The 18,015-nt window shown below is 29.7% G+C and overlaps 1 long non-coding RNA gene across 1 annotated transcript; it reads right to left on the reverse strand.

Moving 5' to 3' along the window:
* Window positions 1-927: 927 nt before the first annotated feature.
* Window positions 928-15,998, reverse strand: LOC145270692 (uncharacterized). Its single transcript, XR_013865517.1, has 2 exons — window positions 15,941-15,998; window positions 928-2,836 (listed from the first exon to the last, which is right to left on the reverse strand). It is a non-coding gene; the product is annotated as an uncharacterized LOC145270692 (long non-coding RNA).
* Between the last annotated feature and the right edge of the window lie 2,017 nt (window positions 15,999-18,015).

An 18,015-nucleotide genomic window follows, 5' to 3' on the forward strand; every position in this document is an offset into this window, starting at 1 on the left:
GTTACAACCTTATAATAAAGAAAGCGACGTCAGAGGTCGTTACTCTGAGTGTTTATTTTAGTCGGATACAACAATGGCAAATACAATAAACACTATATTTTTCGATTGTTTCTCAATCGTTAATAAATCCAAGACTTTCTATTGAAAGCACAGTTAAAAGCCACCCTGCAATTTGTCTATTTAAGTTTTTAAAATGTGGTTAATTACATATTAACACAATCTTAGTCTTTTAGGAAGTGGCGCTTATATTGAAGTCTACAAATAAGAACGGCTGATGTAGCTCGATGTTTAGCGAGTGGTTGTTAGCTGAAATGTTTTTTTCATTGTGTAATAACTGCAATAAAATGTTATTTGTGGTATTTACTTTCATCAATGTTAAATCATATTCCGAATGGGACAGACTGGGGTTATTACAGAATAAACAACGATGCCAATGGTACCGTGTTACATCTTTGGCGATGGATTTACATATGCATCTTTTGCGTTTTATGATTTGGAGATATTAGGGTATTTTTTGCACAAATGTTGAAGTATATGATCACAATGTTCGGCTTTTAAGATAGTGATATTATTAGGATAACAAGGTTTGCAGAAACTAAATTGTAGAATGATATGATAATTCCAGTAATGAAATCAGTATAATTTACATGGTTTTGACGATACGATAATTTTATCCTGATCCATTTTAATGTGATTTTAAATGAGTTGACGAGTCTTCATATGATGGCCAGATGTTTTACATCAACGTGAGGAAATTGAAGGAAGAAGAATATTACAATGGTACAGTTTGTAGAGTTTTAGTTATTTTAAAATATTATTGTCAATACTGGCATTAGAGGATGTAAGGCTTCTCTCGAAAATCTGGACGCGTATGCTACTCGCATTCCGATATTTTGGACATGTCTCAGTTTCAAATGTTGGGTAGAATTCGCAGATAATAATAATTAATTAACAGGAATTGCGACGCGAACGCTTTTATTTCAATAAGAAAATAAAATATTTTGACGTTTTTTTGTTTTTGTTTTGCAGAGTTGCTTAAGCCACTAAATAAGACTGAATATTATTGTTGTCAAACAATAACTCACAAATAAAAAATAACGTAAACATTCATGAAAACATTTCCCTTAAAAGATAATTATAGGAAATTATAATTAACAAATGACAGAAAATTGAAATGTGCAATTCATTTGTGATCATTATAAAATGATAGATTCGTACATTATATTTTTAGAAATGTTGAATTAAAATTGGGTAAATTCTGTATTTTATTATCAACTATATAAAATATTTAAAATATGACTGAAATATAAAAAAAATATACGACTATTTTTTATACAAGACATTTAAGTCGTTTTGTAGAATAATATTTATCAGACATTTTCCTATAATTCTGAAAAACCAAACTCAAATTTTTATAGCTGTTTATATAAATGTTAAACAGATTTATTTAATATGCTCGTCCGCCCGTGGAAATATTTCAGATTATATAAGAGTATTCGGACATTTATATGGATATAAATAAGAGACAAATTAACAAGTAAATGTTTGTCCATTAAAGTTAATGTCTTTTTAAATTAATTTATATATATATATATATATATATATATTGATGAAGATGAGGCATCCATTCGGATGCAGACATTAACCCGTTTTTAGAAACTCCAACTGAAATATTTCAGCTTATTCTAACCGTCCTCTTGTGTGAAATACTTTCTCCTGCACATTTTTAACCAGGTTAGTTTGGAAATTGTTTTCATGGGCCCAGTTGATGCCGTACATGAAAGTTTGGTATATTGATATTTGGACTTAAACTAGGGTTGCTACATTATTTGTATTATGCCATAAAACCATGTCCAATGTTCATCTGTATGCGAGTGTTTAAACTATTTGTAAACGTGTATCACCAACGTGTCTCTTCATGTGCCTTTTTAAACTTGATTTTACTGAAAAGGCTGAGGTACACACTTCACAAACAAAAGGTTTTTCACCCGTGTGTCTCCGTATGTGGTTTTGTAAAGATGCGTTGCATGGAAATGCAGTGTGACACTCGTTGCAAACAAAAGGTTTTTCACCCGTGTGTGTCCGCATGTGGCTTTTTAAACCGGATGGCTGTGAAAATGCAGAGGGACACACTTTACAAGTAAAAGGTTTTTCGCCAGTGTGTGTCCGTATGTGGTTTTGTAAAGATGTGTTGTGTGAAAATGCAGTGTGACACTCGTCACAAACAAAAGGTTTTTCGCCAGTGTGTGTCCGTATGTGGTTTTGTAAAGATGTGTTGTGTGAAAATGCAGTGTGACACTCGTCACAAAAATAAGGTTTTTCACCCGTATGTCTCCGCATGTGGCTTTGTAGAGTGTATTTGCGTGAAAATGCAGTGCAACACACTCCACAAGTAAAGGGTTTTTCCCCCGTGTGTGTCCGTATGTGTATCGTTAATATAGCTTGTGATGCAAATTCAGAATTACAAACTTGACAAACAAAACGTTTCTCAAATGTGTGTGTTATCTTATGGATTATCAAATCGGATTGCTTGGAAAATGATAAATTACACATTTCACATGGGAAATGATTCACTCCAGAGTTTCCTGGCATGTGCATATTTAAAAAAAAATCTAAATGTTTTAAACTTTACAAATTGTGCCTTTTCTATTATTTGTTGACGTGTGACAATTATTCAAATAGTGAGGTATACACCTCTGAATCGTACGTTTCTATCGAGGGGTTATTTGTATTTTTTGTAAAGGCGTTTGTTCAGAAAATTGTTTTCTCTTAAAAACAAAGACACTGTTTTATTCTGATTATAATTAAAAAAATCCTTTGTTGTTCATCCATGGACCTGTAAAGAAATAGAAGTTTTGTTAATAAAATATTACAAATGTATATTTTCCCATTTTTAAACATCAATTAAAAACGGATTTCAATAATTTTATGAATTTGTAAAAATATAAAAATGTACAATTAATTTGAAAAGCAAAATAAATATAGCCCATCGGAAACGTTATTTACTTTTACGCTTTTTATGTTGTGATTCATTAATGTAAGGAAACCAAAAGAAATCTGTGTTCAATTTGATTTGATTTAAATTATTTTTTAACAAAAATACTGTAAAATCTTTGGAAATTAATTAAAAAAATAAGTTATAGATTAAGGAAATCCTGTTGTTTTCAAATTAAATTTTTGCACATTTTAGGAAAAGCTAATGTTTTACACATGTTTTATAATTAATATATATATATATATATATATATATATATATATATAGATATATATATATATATCATTAAACAAAAGTTGGAAGCAGTATGTATAATAAGAATTCCAATTGTAGTAAAATATTATAATGGATGGCAGTAAAATGGATATTAATGACTTTTATAAAACTATCTTATGTAAGGAGATATTCCATAACTTTTTCTAAATTATTTAATAAATAGTAATGGATTATATAATAAATTCTATCCCAATTCAATATCTTAACTGATTCAATAAATACCAATAAGTATAACGTTTAAAACTAACAAATAATAGTGAGTTCATTCCAATACATAATATTAAAAAAAAAACAAATAATTGTATGAACTTTTAAACAAACATGTTATCGATTATAACAAAAAAATTCAATAGAATAATCTGTTTATAGAGATTAACACAAATTTCGTTTCTTATTTGATTGACGTGAACATTGGTTATTTGTATTATTTGCTTTCATCAAACTAATGTTCTCATCTTAAGAATCATTTTCCCAACGTTTTCGTCGATGTAACTGACCTTTTCATGTGTATCTTGTCGAACTCGGGAATGTTTCTGTCGAACTCTGCAATTGGACGGAATTTCGAACGGAAACCTTTATTTACTTCAGCTGGTATTATGTTCCAGCCCTGCCAGCCATGGTTGGACAGAGGATATAAAACTTCGGAACAGCTGAGAATCAAAGCTATAACCTGAAGGAGAAGATCACTTTTACAATTGATGTTCAAAGTACTTTAACCATTACGCCACAAATCCTTATGGACCGATCTAATTTGCATTTATGAACCTTTAAACCTTTTATATTTCTTTATGGACTGATCTAATATGAATTTATGAACCTTTAAACCTTTTTATTTCTTTATGGACTGATCTAATATGAATTTATGAACCTTTAAACCTTTTTATTTCTTTATGGACTGATCTAATATGAATTTATGAACCTTTAAACCTTTTATATTTCTTTATGGACTGATCTAATATGAATTTATGGACCTTTAAACTATTTCCAAGTTACATATCTATACGCCTATAAATTTGAGTTTTGTGTAATGATATTCATATTAAAAATCCTTTTTTGTTTATTTAAAAAGATAATACAACTTTGTTATATACGGATCGTGGAATTGCATTCATCTGCAAAAGATCTAATTTGCATATTTTTAATATTCATTTTATTTGTTTCTCTGGTTTTCTATTAGAAAAATCATCTTTAGTTAACTATTACGTGTAATTATATTCATGCAGATATTCTACATGATTTATACTTGCGTAATATTTGCATAAAAAGGTTATACTAAACACAAACCTCATATATATATATATATATATATATATTATTTATGTATGCGTATATGTATTTGTTTTTAAAAGAATGCCTACCTAACCCCTGTCAGCTTTTGGTCTACAGATAGGTAACTAGTAATAAAGGGTATTCGAACCCATGCGGAACTTTATATTTGTGTTTGAGCCGGAGAAAATCAGTGTAAAAGTGTGAAAATTAAAAATAAAATGTAATTTGTAAAGGGTCGGTCGAACGACGGCATTAAGAGTATACATGCGGAACGTAATAGCTATTGTTTCATGTTTAATTTTATAGCATTTCAGCAAACATGTTTTCATAGCTCGGGCATTAACGTAAGAGGAAAAATTAAATCGTAAGCTGAACGTTTGGTTTCGATTCTCAGTGGAGACACACGAGTCATTTTTTTTTAAATTTAAAATCATTACTATATATTAAATCCAATATAATCTCTATACATCTCTACATAATAAAAAAGGCGTAGTTTTTTCCCTGGACTAAAATATCGTAGGTTTAGAACATCAGGTGGCACATGCAAATTTATTAGGTTTGCGTTATTAGTCATTACCTCATTTAACTATTGCACGAGTCGTGCAATAGTTAAATGAGGTAATGACTCATGCACGACATTCTAGACACATTAATTCGTAATATTAAAGCATTAAATTTAATTCACTGAGCGCCATCATCATCATAATCTACAGAGGAACTAGTTGTCATTTTACCCCTATTTGCTAAGTATTACCGCCTTCATCCACTTACAGCGCGTATGTATACTCACAGGGGATTAAATAAGGACCCCTTCCTACGTAATTGATCTATTACCTATTACACACAGCATTTACCTTCCCTTCGTCTAAAATAAAAATACTAATGTCTCCCCATACTTGATTCTCACATTTTGATTGGCTAACACTACCCACTCCAATATTCATGGATTATTGGAATGATTACATTCCCTTTAATTAACGAACACTACGCTACATTAATGTCTGCCATTCGCAACCTAACAGTTTGCTTTGTTCTTTCCTTTGTTTCTCTGGGATTAAATCATCGTATGGGGAGAGAGAGAGAGAGAGAGAGAGAGAGAGGGGGGGGGGGAGAGAGAGAGGGGGGGAGAGAGAGAGAGAGGGGGGGAGAGAGAGGGGGAAAGAGAGATTAAAACAACATGACGGATTGACCTCATTCTATTAACACGTCATTTATTGGTTTAAATAGAATACAAACAAGAGATTGCTGCAATTCAGTTTTCGTGGCGCAGTGGAAAGCAGGCTCGCCTTATAAACAACTGGTTGCACGTTTGTAGCCAGTAAAGGAATACTTTTTTAAAAAATTATTATATTAAATTCTATGTTAAATCTACTTATTAAGTGGTTGTCTCTCAGCATATGCGCTGCTTCTTCGAGTCGTCTTACTCTCCACAATTCTTCTGTCATGATTTTTTTTTCTGTAGGGGAGGGCGCTTGATTCTAACAAACTGTTTCCGTAGAGTTGAATTACTCCCGAATACTGTCCTGATGTCATATGGTTTACATATTTTTGAAGTTTATATATATATATATTAATAATAATCTATATATCTATAAAAGTGAACGTGTCTGTGTGTGTGTGTTTGTGTCTGTCTGTGTGTACATTTCCCTACACAATAACTGTCAATTTTCAGTCTATATACTCGAAATTTTATATACAGGGTATTGAGATTTAGGAAAATCTTTGTAATTGGTTTTTGGCTAGAAATTTGTTAAGTGGTCAAAGTTTAACGATTCGACCTTTGAAAACTGTACCAAACTCCTCCGCCAATTCTGGGTCTAAACACTTGAAATTTTAGATGTAAGTTCCTTGGACATGGATTTTACTTAATAACTTGATTTGAGCCCAAAATAATAGAGGGTCATAATAGGGATCAACGTTATAAAAAATTGACCGCTTCGGTCTCTACCAAATTACTCAGCCAATTTCTGGTCTAAACATTTGAAATTTTACATAAAGGGTATTCAGAGATAGGGCAAGCTTTGTAATCGGTTTGGGTCGAAAATTTAAGCTACCAATATATAAATCTATGTATGTATGTTTGCATGTCTGCCTAAAACTTTCGACAGCGGCGATGGGTTTTCACAAAATCAGTATCGTTTTGAAGGTCGACCATTCTGACGATAAATACCGAAAAATTGGCTAAAAACATTAATTTCTTCATCCTCAACTGGGCACTTTTCTACAGAGAGAGATCCCTTTTTTTCGCCGATATTTTCGAAAGCCATCCCCTCTTTTCGATTGTCTAGCCTTAATTTAAACCTACGTCACTTCCGGTTTGGCGGTGATCGTAACAGCTAATACGTCACTTTTTTTTTTACGTTTTTTTCTTCGTAGTACGGGTTCGAGCCTGCCTTCCTACTACCATTTTTTTTTTTTTTTTTGCTCAATACACACCTCCAAACACATCGGGACAACGCCGGGAACCCATGCTAGTTAGTAATAAATAGTGATATTTACTAGAAAAAAAAATAGGTTTAAGGCTCCCATAATTCGTACTAGAACTGTCCCAATGACCCATGGTGAAGTGCTTAGAGTATTTGGATAAATCAATTAGGAAAGTGATATTCTATGAAAGGTGAAGGTTTAATTAATTATTATTACTATTATTTTAATTTATTAGTTTAATTAATTATTATTAATATTAAAAATACAATTGCCAATTACTTAGACCTATATAAAGTCATGACTGGAAGGGCACGAGCGTGCTGCCGCCGTGAAATAAATAAAGGTTCTGTTCGAAATTCCATCCAAATTCCAGAATTCAACAAAACATTCAAGAATTCGACAAGATAAACCTGAAGAAGGTCGAAGGTTTTAGGTGATTATGTGTGAAAACTCTTTAAATTTTGCATAATCATTTTAATATTTAGAAGAAAGTATCTGTTTCGCATGTGAACATAACGTTAAAGTCACATTTTTCGGTCTAATATCAAAGCAAATGGTGATGTGTGTGCATTTTACGATAATTTATTTTTAAAAGATAAATTATGTGCGTTTTTTTTTTTTTTTTTTTTTTTTGTTCGGTAGAAAATACAATCGTACGTTTACATTACTACAAACCCTTTGACTGGATGGCACTTTAATAAAATACGTCTCTTAACCAAGTCAGAACATTACCACCCTCCATATTTAAAAGTAAGTATTTACTATGTTAAGCAAAGAAAAATTCTGACGAGCAAGGCTTTATCCTCCGTAGATTTTAAATAAAGGCTAAAAAAAAAAAAAAAAAAAAAGATTAATAAAAAATAAAACAATACAATATAAACGGTTTTACTAAATATGTACGATCAAATTATTTCTGATCACTGTATGACCGATTGCTCCTGCTGTTTGTCATATAGAAATATATAATATAGAAATTGAATCAGCAGCAGCCGAATCGAGCAATTAGTCGAACCAAGTTTTGATGGTCACGTTAAAAAACGACCTTGGTGTCTAACTCTGTCCCGTGGGGAGGCATAGTAAATAGGTACATAAGGTTGTTACTTAAATGGTACAACTAATTATGTACGATTTTTTGCTCCTGCTGATGTTTTGCTATTAAAACAACTTTAACACGAACTTGCTATTGGATTCGTCAGCGCAAGATATCGTAAAAATTAAAAATAAAATGAATTTACTCACAAATTTCAATCAAGAGATTATTTTTGTTCAAATATATTTTAGATTCATGTAAACAATATTCACATTTTTTTTTAAAATATTATTTTTTCAAATTCTGGGTGCTACTTTTATTCGTTTTTTTTTTTTTTTTTTTTTTTTTTAAATATTTTCTATTAAACCAAAAAGTAAACAAAATAGAAATATACTTATTTGTGTTGCGAGAGATTTCAAATTTTGTTATAAATGTTCGTTTCAAAGTTTTAGAATATAGTGTGTGTTAAAAAAAAAAAAAAATTCGAAGTTAAAAAAAAAGTCACTTCGGTTTATTTAAGATTTGGTTTGAACATTTTTACTCCAGTTTAATTAAAAAAAATAAAATCGCATTAGTCGATAATATAAATTTAAAAAAAAAAATGATTTTCTCTGCTTTGGTGGAAGGGATGCGCGCTGCTTGTCGAAGCTGCAAAGGATGTTTATTCCGTAAGCCGATCTTAACATGGGGAGGGTGGAGTGGCAATTCCGGAAGGAATTTTCTCAGTTTCAACTTCCCCACGAATTTCGGAATAAACACCATTTGCAGGTTGGACAAGCAAAGCACTTTTGTTTTCTTTTTTTTTTTTTTTTTTTTTGAGAAACGAATCCGAGTTGCGTTATCATGAAACGGAATTATATTCAATATTATTTAAAAAAAAAAAAAAAAGAAAAAAAAAACTGAAATTAATTATTTGAAATAGTTATTTACTTTCCTCCGCACGAGAGCAGTATGACACAAGGTACGGGCAAAATGAATGCCGATGCTCAAAATGTATAAACATTTGGACCCCTCCCTTTAGTGAAAAATTCACTAAAAATCAGGAAATTAACCAATTTTAATGGAATTTTCAGTAATTATCAAATAATGATCGCGGAATATAAGGAACTAATTATTATTTTAAAATCTTAGTGGAAATCTATTATTTTGTTTAAACAAAAAATACCTTTACTAAAGTCACGGTTTTCAGTAGTAAATAAAAAAGCAAGAATTTATTATTATTTTTTAAAAATCTAAATAAAGCATCATAATTTGTAACAATAAAATAAAAAAAAATTCTTACAGGAACATTATGAAAAAACACCTGAAGTCCGTATTAATGGATTCGATGTAACTCGAAGAAGAATTAATTTCTCGAACTACCAATATTATCATTGAATTAAGCATTGTTTAATATTTCCCCTAAAAATTATAATAATTGCGAAAATTATTTCTACTTTTTTTTACGTTTACATTTTTACTGCAATCTTTACATGTAAGAGTCTAATAATTCCATTGCACGCAAGAACGTATAATCATGAACGTAAGATAATGTTCATATAATATTGGAAAATAAAGTAGAAAAATTAAATTGAAAAAACAAGAACATAGAAAAATAATTTAAATAAAAATGGCAAAAACTATACGAACGTTCCATGTCGGTAAGTACGGATGCGCAGAGTTGAAAAGAAAACCAGTCTGTTTTGCCCACCCTCCTCCTCCTCTATTCAACTACCCGCCTGTTTGTCTTCAACTTTAAATTTCACGTAAACATTATGATAAATTTTAATGTAAGTCTTTAGTTTTTTAGTGTGTAATTTTTTCAATGATTATAAATTGTTTTCTTAACCATTCTGTAATAATATTAATAAATAATGGTGCAACCCTTTTTTTTTTAAAGAATAAGTTGTCAATAGAATAATTAATGAATTTAATTAACTGTTATGCATTTTTAAGTGAAGGAAGGAGGGCCTTCGACTAAAAAAAAAAAAAAAAAAAAAAAAAAAAAAAAAAAAAAAAAAAAAAAAGGAAAAAAGTCGCTCGGTATGCCGAAATAATGTTAAATAAAGTCATAAATCATGTTTAATTTGTCCTTCCATCCATATTTGAATTTTTTGCCGCTAGAGCGTTTTGGATACGATGAACAAGTTTCGTTCCTACCGGTGATACATTTTTGGATAATTATTACTTTTTTTTGCAAAAGTTAAGTACATTTATTGTATTAATTCATTATCTTAAGACTTTAATTGAATACTTAACTTGAAAATAATTCCAGAAAACTTATATTTTTCTTTTTATTATTCCATGTATCTTATTATTTCACACTTTTTTTTCTTTGAGAAATTAACTTTAAACTATAATTTTTCAAATACGATAAAAAATTACTCGAAAAATTAAAATATTATGATTAACCGACGTTAAAACCATACGAAAACCTACCGAAGCACTAAGCAGCCATTAATTGCCCGTATCTATTAGACACTAATGTTTTAAATGTGGGGAAAACTAATTTCTAAAAAGAGGCACACGGGATTGAAAATGCTGCTTCAATCTTCAGGGATTTATTCTACTTAAAAAAAATATATTTTCTAGTGTTTGTTACATTGCTATTGTGTTACGAAATTAAAATTTAAAAAAAGGTCACTTGCAAAATAAAATTTTAAAAAATCTCTCGGCTCAATGTTGTGACTGACTAAATTCGTTTTCTTTTTTTTTTCAATAATAAAGAATTAAACTTGTTTATTTTAAAATGATTTTTAAAAAAAGTGATCCACTGGATTGAAAAAAAAAATCTTTAAGAATTTGTCAAAAATAATCACGACTGTAAATAAGTCGTTTTATTGTTTGTTTTAATAACATTTTTTTTGCGCTGACGAACTTAAAATATTGCTCGTATAAGAGGGAATATTTAATAAAAATCGTCACTTCCGGTTTAGAGGTGGTCGTACCAGCAAAGACGTGACTTTTTTCACGTTCTTTTCCTCCTTCGCGGTACGGGTTCGAGCTTGCCTTCTTACTACCACTTTTTTTTTTTTGTTTTGCTCAAAACACCCGGGCAACGCCGGGCACCCATGCTAGTATTATATTAAAAAATCCCCCGCCAAAAAACTGAAATTTTTTTTTTTAATATTTATTTACTTTTCTCCCCACAAGAGCAGTTAGACAATGTTTAATGTGGGGAAAACTAGTTTTCCCAAATGAGGCACACGGAATTGGAAACATTTCTCTAATCTTCAGGGATTTATTCTACTTTTCTAATGTAACATTGCTATTGTGTTACGAAATTCAAATTAAAAAAAATGTTCACTTGAAAAATTAAATTTAAAACAAACAAAAAACTCTCGGCTGAAAGTTGTGACTGACTAAATTCGTTCTCTTTCTATTTAAACAATAAAGAAATAATCTTTTATTTTACAAAGATTTAAAAAAAAAAAAAAAAAGTGATATCCACTGGGTTGAAAAAAAAATCTCAATTTTTCAGAATTTGCAAAAATAATCGCGACTCTGCCTTGCAGAATTTGCAAAAAATATTCGCGACTGTTGTTTTATTGTTTGTTTTAATAACATTTTTTTGTGCTGACGAACTTATGGCTCGTGTAAGAGGGAATATTTAATAAAAGTCAGGAGTTTTCTTTAAAAGGCATAGCCTTAAATATATTTGCAAAAAAAAAAAAAAAAAAAAAAAAATCCCTCGGAACTTCTGAGTAATTCGTTTTGTTTATTACAAGCTTGTTTTACGATTTTACGCTGACGGAGACTGTTGATTTCCTGCGTTTAAGTTGCTTTAATCAGCAGCAGTGGCAATTTAGTCGCACAATGATCGTACATTATTTTTAGTCGTACATAGTAAAACAATACAATATACAAAGTTTTCGTAACATTTATTCATGTTGTAAATTTTGACAACGAAACAAATGTTTTAATATTACATTTTGTTTCAAAAGTAAAACTAACCGAAAAGTAATTTTTTTTGCAAAATAATAAACCGACATGTTCAAACATTAAAAGGAAACTAATCCAATCTAATGTTAGTTATTAATTATAAACTTAATTATAATAAGTAAATTCAGTTAATTTCGAAAGATTTGTACTTTTACAGCAATGTTACTTTTTTATAATTGTTTTCCACGGAAAAGTTACATGTAAACAAAATAAACAGTAGTAAATGGCTGTAAGATATTTAAAAAAAAAAAAAGTTCATATTTTTTATTTAATTTTGTCACTATGTAAAATAAGGGGGTAGAGAGTTTAGCCCGCTTTTTCCAAATATTCGAAAAAAATCGATTTTCTTTTTACTGAGATCAAAGTAAGTAGTAAAGAGTTAACGGTTGATCGATTGTAAAAAAGACGATATACCGACCTGTATATATTCAACGTTCAGAAACTGTGTTTAAGTATCTTGCCTTTTTTTTTTTTTTTTTTTAAATCATTTCAAACTTTGTTATTTCTTACTTTCTTTACTACTTGAACGAAAATATTGTCGATGGACGCTAAATTGTTATGGAACCTAATTCCTGAAAAATATAAGTAAAAATGTATTTACTCTATGATTTCGCTTTGGGATGGTGGTTGCCATTCCAACTTAACGTTAGTGGTAAGGCAAGTTATTTTCATCTTCTATTTTAAACAGCCAATTTGCAATCCCCCTCTGATCCATTCGGATAAAATAAAAAATAGGAGGCATTACATTTGTAACACTTCTTGTATAAGCGATATTCACTAAGAATAACGCTAAAGTAGAACTTCTACCAGGTTATGGCTGATGGAATAAGGACAATCTACTCTCGTTAAATAAATAAAGGGGCTAGCCCGAAATCCGTATATTTTTTCGAGTTCACTTATTAGTTTCATTGCATTCAGAAAGATTTTCTTAAATAAGGCCGGAGGTTAAATCGGCCTAAACATCGTGATTATAATAACCAAGATGAGAAAATAATTCCAATGATATGAATAATTATTGTTTGTTAAAATGAATTCAGTTTTTTAATTCTCGTCGTAATTTTTTGGTTTCCGACAAAAGGAGGGTGGATCTGTAAATTCACCCTTGTCCATTCGTGTGCAATTTTCTCAATAACTATGCGTTGTAATTTTTTAAATTTTGCACAAACATTAAACATGATATGAGTAAAAAAAGTAACAGATCGGATTTTCTGGGAAAACTCCGGTTGCCTCCCTAGGGTACCTTTAGGGTTAAAATGGCTAAAATTGACACTTGTGCTTATTAAAAAAAAATAAAAAATAAAAATAATTGATGCCTTGTATTTTTATAAAACTTTCTGATTTATATATAATTTTGTTTGCCTGTACTCCGCGATAACTCTTAGGTGTCCCAGAGGCTCTTTTAGAGCTAATAAAAACACTCCATTTTTGGGACTATTTTACCATATTTGTTCAAAATTCTGTGTATGTCTATTTAGCAGTTTTGCATTGTGCTGAACTCAAATTGAAATATGTTAAGGCCTTGGGGACTTTTTGGGCTAAATGGGGGTGGGGATGATGGACTTAAAATCATTTCTCTATTTTATTATTATTATTATTATTTTTTTTTTTTTGCATGGTGCAGAACTCAAATTTACATGTTATAACCTAAAACTGCATCCTTTCATTATTTTCACCAGGATTTGACGTCCCATTGGGTCTCTTGGGGCTAAATGGTGGTGATGAGGGGGGGGGGAAATTCTGAACTTTTTTATGCCTCGTTCACTATGCACTCACATGGGACCATGCATGCTTCACTTGTTCTTTTTTGAAATATTGTTCATTTTTAATAAGGTTAAGATTGAGACTGTAATAATATTAATATGTGTTGAGTTTGTGAAACAGTCCGTAGTAAACCCATCATATTTTATATAAAAAACTATAAGGATTAAATAAATTAGATTTGAACTAAGCTAAAACATTTTTATTTCAATTGATTATTTTTAAAGCAAATTAAATAATCATATTACATATCACAGAGTTATAAAAAGATTGAATTTTAAGTGGCAAACAAATTAAAGGCAAAATAAATCATACATTTTCTTAGTACGACACCATTTGCATTTTTCGAATTCAATTGAAATAATATAAAGTTGTAAATAAAAATTGTGCTATACAAGAACATAGAAGAGACACGCATTTTAAGTTTTTGTTTTTTTGTAAAAAGAAAAAAAAAGAAAAAGGTAAGACAATATATTAGTTTGTTGAGTGTTTCATGGACTTAAGTAATTTTGAATGACAATAGCGTGTTTTAGAATTGCACAACAACGATTATAATCAATAGTTAAAAGTTATGCTATAGCAAAGGAAACAATGGTAAATTTTTACTTTCCAGCATAATAATCACCTTTTAAAAGACGATTTTCGGGTATGATGAAAACAAATAGTTTTCCGGATATTAATCAATGTAATTCCTTATAGGATATTTTTGCATGCGTAATCACGAGCATATTTTTAACGCGTACAACAATGGCCACAACTTATAACATAAAGAATTACATTCATTATTATCTGGGAAAATATTTGCGAAAATTTTAAATGCGATAACAGTTATCATGTAAAGGTGGGAAGTAAAAGTTTTAGCAACGAATATATATATATATATATATATATATATATATATATATATATGGAAAATAAAAAATGGCGATGTTTTATTACATTTGGTCAGTGGTTCAATTACTGAACAAACCATACACTAGAGAAATAATAGTGTTATTTTATATCAACAGACTTATTAATTTTTGGGTGAATAAGTTAGAGACAAGCATTATACATAACTTATTTGGAAGATGGTCAACCACATTCCGACCAGATAAAGTTTGAACGACATGTAATGATTTTATATGGAAAAGTTATTTTTTTTTTTTATTTCTTCATGAGAAATACAAGTCAGACATTAATTTAAGGGACTTTTTACCGCCTTTACCAGAAGCACACAAATTATCTTTATTAATAAAAACAATCTGATTTATATCCTAAAACCGATATTTGATTAAATAATGGTTCGGACATGTGTGATTATTTTACGTTAAAGTTTTATGCCAAATTGACCTTCCGCTTCAAAATAATTGTTGGTAGTTTATCTCCAAGTTTTTTGTTGTATTAAGACGGAATTGCAAAAATAAAATTAAAAAAAAAAGTAGAATTTCACTTTTGTGGAAGAAAATATAATCTAAAAATTTCTCTTGCTTGTAAATATATATATATATATATATATATATATATTTCCATCTTTGCATTTGACCAGGTTTCATTTTATCAATTCATTATGTGTCATTTTTAAATTCGTTAGAAACAAATTCAAAATGCAATAATTTTAAACGTTAACTTTTTTTAATGGGTTGTCTATAAAGTAATTTCAAATGGTTAAATTATTGTTATTCGTTTTATAATTATTGTAGAATAAATATTAGTTTTACTTGTATCAGATTTTCCTTTCTTTTTACATTCGAATAAAATAACTGGTTTGATTATAAATTACACATTAGAAAAGTTAAGAATCTTTATTTCATGTGTTTACGTATACCCTTTATCAGATTTTGAACATCATTTAATTATTCTAAAATATTGAAATTATGTTTAATTTTAGTATTAAACGTTAATCCTAATTACCGACATTTGCTATTCAAACATTAATTCTATTTGGCTTAGAGTAAAATATTGAACACGAGAAAGACGGGACCCTGTGTTCAGAATGTGATCTAAATAATAATTCTATTAAAAAAGCAACTGAAACATGCAAAGCGGAATGGCCTTTATGTACTGAGAAAGTTTTATTTCTTTAAAACGGCAGAAAACTTATTCAATTAATACATAATTCAACAATTGATAAAATATGATTATTAAAATTAAATCAAAAAATTAATTTCATACTTGTTAAAAACGTCAAATTTCACAATAATAAAATAAAATGTGATAGTTTTGAAAAGATAATAAAACATATTTACAAAATGTTAAACCAATTCAAATAATATTATACTTACTTTTATCTTTTCCGATTTTCTTGTGTGGTGGGCACTTCGCCGGTTTTGCTTGCTGTGAATGGCATGATTAAGTGAATCTCATCGAGTTTATATTGGAATAGTCGGCGCATGCTCAACTGGTTCAAAATACAATTTTCTAATTCGTCTCTCTATCAACTTCTGCTTCATTATTGAGACCGCTTGTTCCCTGTTAACTGGAGCATGGCCTTTTCCTGTGCAGTTCTAGGGGCTCCATCATCCCAGGCATTGCCTTCCGTTTCGAGTTAAGTAAATCTATTGCCAACTGCCTGAGACTCCCCGACCATAGAATGCCGACATAGCGGCCCAGACAATTTTAAAAGACTAGAGTTTTCATCGTTTTTTTTTTCTCTACCTTAACCTGGTCTACCTTCCAACCTTGTGTCACATCCTTATACTGCTGTAAAGAAGTAAATACCAACGGACGGGTAATAACCAAATTGATTTTTAATTGAACATATGAAAATGACTTTAATTTGTGTTTCTAGTCTATTTCTGATTAAATCATAAAATTCATTCATCAAATCAACATGTTGCAAATAAAATGATTAACTCAAAACATAATACAACAATGTTGCAAATAAAATGATTAACTCAAAACATAATACAACAATGTTGCATATTAAATATTGTATTGCGTTAATAACTACTTGTATGTTGTTTTTTATTTTTAATTTCAAAAAGCCCATATTTACTTCTCCGCTTTATTCTACATATAATCATCGACATTTATCGAAGAATAATTAAGGGTAAAATATCTAACAGCGCCCGAATATTGATTTCTCGCTCATCCAATCGTCAAATCAACAACCAAATATAAAAGTAATGAACGACGTTTCCTCGTTGCAATATTCCAACAATTTGTCCCCGAAAATATGTGTTTTTTTCAGGACAACTTTTCCACTGATTCAAATAATATATGAACCAACGTGTCATTTTCTGTGCAACATCCCTTCTACTCATTACGATTAAATGTTTCTTAAAAGTGCAATTCAACCGGTAATTCTTTTTTGGCACGCCAGCTCGCCAAAAAGTACGCCACGCGCTAAATTTCATTCCGTCATAACAACAACTTTCTACAGAAAAAAAAACAACGTATTTTTACATTTTTATCTCGCAAATAAACAAAAAAATATGTTTAAAACCGATATATTATTTTAAAAATCCAACAACGCAGTGTAAGTCAATGTTTTCGATTGTAAAACAAAACTAATTTTTTTGATAAATCTCTGTGTGGCGTACTGATGAATTATTTTTTCAAGAAATAAAAATTGAATAAAGTTTATTTTTTCAATAATGTTTGGACACTTACCTTGCGAATTAGCATAAAATATATATGAAAAACCGCGTTTATTATTAAAAAAAAAATCAAAATTATACACCGGATATGAAGTTGGCTTCTTTTTTTTCTTAAACGAAACTAACTTTGATTGATAAAATTGTGTTTGGCGTACTGATGAATTATTTTTTCTAAAGAATAAAATTGAATAAAGTTTATGTTTACAAGAATGTTTAGACATTTACGTAGCGAATGAACATAAAAATATATATGAAAAACCGTATTTATTATTTCTAAATAATCAAAATTATACACCGGGTATGAAGTTGTTTTTTTTTTGTTTGTTTTTTCTTAAACGAAACTGACGACATACGGTTTTACTTACTGAGTATGGCGTCCTTCATTTTTATTAGACGCATGGTAGCGACGAGTAACAAAAAAAAACTGCAAGACTAAAGAGCAACCTAACTGTTCTCTGTTTATGTCTGTCGCAATTTTTTATGTACAATTTTTTTTCTATTTAATCCCACCGCTACCACCATGTTAAAGGTTGGGTTATTAAGATTACAAGAAAAAACACAAATTCATCTGCAGCTTACAAGGGATGCATCTCAAAAACATGCCAAACAATTATATTAAATCAGGTAACAAGAGACGCTTCCAAAAAGCACGCGCACTCGTTTTATTCAAGAGCAAATAACTCGTATTAAAGAAGACTAACATGTCATACAATATGTCTTTAGCTAGAATGTTAACTAATAATTTTACCATAAATAAC

This window comes from Euprymna scolopes, chromosome 46 (genome assembly GCF_053919585.1).
Source record: "Euprymna scolopes isolate OS-2025 chromosome 46, ASM5391958v1, whole genome shotgun sequence".
In the NCBI taxonomy this organism is placed as follows: domain Eukaryota; kingdom Metazoa; phylum Mollusca; class Cephalopoda; order Sepiida; family Sepiolidae; genus Euprymna; species Euprymna scolopes.